Source organism: Bombina bombina, chromosome 7 (genome assembly GCF_027579735.1).
Source record: "Bombina bombina isolate aBomBom1 chromosome 7, aBomBom1.pri, whole genome shotgun sequence".
NCBI lineage: Eukaryota > Metazoa > Chordata > Amphibia > Anura > Bombinatoridae > Bombina > Bombina bombina.
Genome location: NC_069505.1, coordinates 494,773,611 through 494,776,733, shown reverse-complemented (window position 1 = coordinate 494,776,733; position 3,123 = coordinate 494,773,611). Strand labels below are relative to the sequence as shown.

Here is a 3,123-nt window from a genome sequence, read left to right as displayed (position 1 = left end):
CCTACTCGATCCGGTCCCGGATTGGGGGCTACCCCTTCATGCTGTCTTGGTGGCAGCAACGGGCTTCTTGGCCTGTTTACCTTTGTTCCAAGTCTGGTTAGGTCTCCAGACTGACTTGGATTGAGCAAAATTCCCCTCTGATTTTGCAGCAGGGGAAGAGGTAGAGGGACCACCCTTGAAGTTTCGAAAGGAACGAAAATTATTTTGTTTGGTCCTCATCTTATTAGTCTTATCCTGAGGAAGGGCATGGCCTTTCCTTCCAGTGATGTCTGAAATGATCTCTTTCAGTGCAGGCCCGAATAGGGTCTTACCTTTGAAAGGGATGGCTAAAAGCTTAGATTTTGATGACACATCAGCAGACCAAGACTTAAGCCATAACGCTCTACGCGCTAAAATGGCAAAACCTGAATTATTTGCCGCTAATTTAGCCAGTTGAAAAGCGGCATCTGAAATGAAAGAATTAGCTAGCTTGAGAGCCCTAATTCTATCCATAATATCATCTAACGGGGTCTCAACCTGAAGAGCCTCCTCCAGAGCCTCGAACCAAAAAGCAGCTGCAGTAGTTACAGGAACAATGCACGCTATAGGTTGGAGAAGAAAACCCTGATGAACAAATATTTTCTTTAGGAGACCCTTTAATTTTTTATCCATAGGATCTTTGAAAGCACAACTGTCCTCAATAGGTATAGTTGTACGCTTAGCCAGGGTAGAAATAGCTCCCTCCACCTTAGGGACCATCTGCCACGAGTCCCGCATGGTGTCTAATATGGGAAACATTTTCTTAAAAGTAGGAGGGGGAGCAAACGGAATACCTGGTCTATCCCACTCCTTAGTAACAATGTCCGAAATCCTCTTAGGGGCCGGAAAAACATCAGTGTAGGCAGGAATCTCTAGAAATCTGTCCATTTTACACAATTTCTCTGGAACTACAATAGGGTCACAATAACCCAGAGTCGCTAAAACCTCCCTGAGCAACAAGCGGAGGTGTTCTAGCTTAAATTTAAAAGCCGTCATATCTGAAGGAGTCCCTCTGAGGGAACATCTTTCCTGAATCAGAAGTCTCTCCCTCAGACAGCAAATCCCTCACCCCCAACTCAGAACATTGTGAGGGTACATCGGATATGGCTAATAAAGCGTCAGAGGGCTCAGCATTTATTTTCACACCAGACCTACTGCACTTCCCCTGCAACCCAGGCAGCTTAGATAAAACCTCTGTGAGGGTAGTATTCAAAACTACGGCCATATCTTGCAGGGTGAAAGAATTAGACGCACTAGAAGTACTTGGCGTCGCTTGTGCGGGCGTTAATGGTTGTGACACTTGGAAAGCCTACAGCACCTGGTGTTCCCAGGCGGTCTCCCATCCAGATACTGACGAGACCTGGCCCTGCTTAACTTCCGAGATCAGACGGGATCAGGTGCTTTCAGGGCAGTGTGGCGGTAGACTTCAGTGCATGAGGGACACATTCTAAGTGGGGGTTCCACAATGGCTTCTAAACATATTGAACATTGACTTTCCTCAATGTCAGACATGTTGAACAGGCTAGTAATGACCACAAACAAGCATGAAACACTTTATTTAGTGAAAAAAATAACAATCTTAAAAAATGGTACTGCGCCTTTAAGAGAAAAAAAGCATACACGTTCTGCAAAACTGCTTTAAAATACACCAAATTTTTCAATATGTGTAGTTAAGTTTGCCCCACAAGAAAATTTAACATTTAACCCTTTATTGTGCAAACCGGATTGAAAATAAGGCCTAAATCTGGAAAAAAACACCCCCAGCACCTTGACACAGCCCTGCTGTGGCTCCTACCTGCCCTTAGGGATTGTAAATATGGGGTTAAAGCTTCGATTTGACCCAAAACATCCACAAGGGCCCTCAGGAGTTGGAGCTTGCTGCTTGCTGAGAGAAAACAACTGCGCATCTGAGGCGTGAAAATAGGTCCCGCCCATCACACTCGATGTCTTTACAGCCTCAAAGAACTGCACCAGAGCGGTTTTAAACTAGCCATGTGGGTCTGAGACCTAAAAAATAAGCCAAGTGTACCCTCAATAAAGTGCCACAAAACGATATTGCCCAAAAAAACGTTAACAGCACTCCCAGTTCACAAAACGTTTGCCCACAAACATCCAAAAACTGATTGTCAACCATTTTTTAATTAGCCCCTTATGCAAGCTTAGTAATGCCCTTCTATAGCTCTTAGGATTACTGCTTACCCTCACAGGGATACTGTCAGCCTTTCTGAAATACACAGTCTCTCCAGAAAAAATTACTGAACATACCTCATTGCTGTATAGCATAAAAAAGTTCCTCACACTGAAGTTTCCTGTACCCCTCAGCATCTGTGGGAACTGCAGTGGATCTTAGTTACAAATGCTAAGATCATCATCCTCCAGGCAGAAGTCTTCATCCATCTGCTGCCTGAGAGTAAATAGTACACACCGGTACCATTTAAAACAAAAACCTCTTGCTTGAAGAAATTAAAAACTAATATTTTATCACCTCTTTCACTTTACCCTTCCTAGTACTTAGAGTAGGCAAAGAGAATGACTGGGGGGTGGAGCTAAGGGAGGAGCTATATAGACAGCTCTGCTGTGGTGCTCTTTGCCACTTCCTGTTAGCAGGAGGATAATATCCCACAAGTAAAGGATGAATCCGTGGACTCGTCGTACCTTATAGAAGAAAAGAAGGATATAAGTGGTTTTATGGAAAAGTAGGTGCCCTTAGAAATATTTTTATGTTGAAATAGGAAACATATAGTTATTGTAATTGTGTATATAATGATTGTATTTATAGTAATGAAATAGCTATCAAGTGTATAGGCTACAAACATTTTATTGATAAAAAAAACACTATGCATGAGTTTTACTAATTTATTATTTGTGATGAGTAAAATCTGCTGCTTAATTCATACACCATATTAAATCACATTATAACTTTTATTTTTGATAAATCTGTGGATCTGTAGACTTATTTTATGGTCTAATAATAACAGAAAAACCAAGAGTTTTAGAGGTCAGAAGATGATAGATTTGGAGTGCTTTGGTTGGGATTGAAGATATCTACAGTTATAACCAATTACAACATTCAACCACATATTTTATGATAATAATGATCTTCAT

The 3,123-nt window shown here is 41.8% G+C and overlaps 1 pseudogene; it reads right to left on the bottom strand.

Annotated features, from left to right (window-relative positions):
* Positions 1–1,324: 1,324 nt before the first annotated feature.
* Positions 1,325–1,443, bottom strand: LOC128637102 (uncharacterized; annotated as a pseudogene).
* Between the last annotated feature and the right edge of the window lie 1,680 nt (positions 1,444–3,123).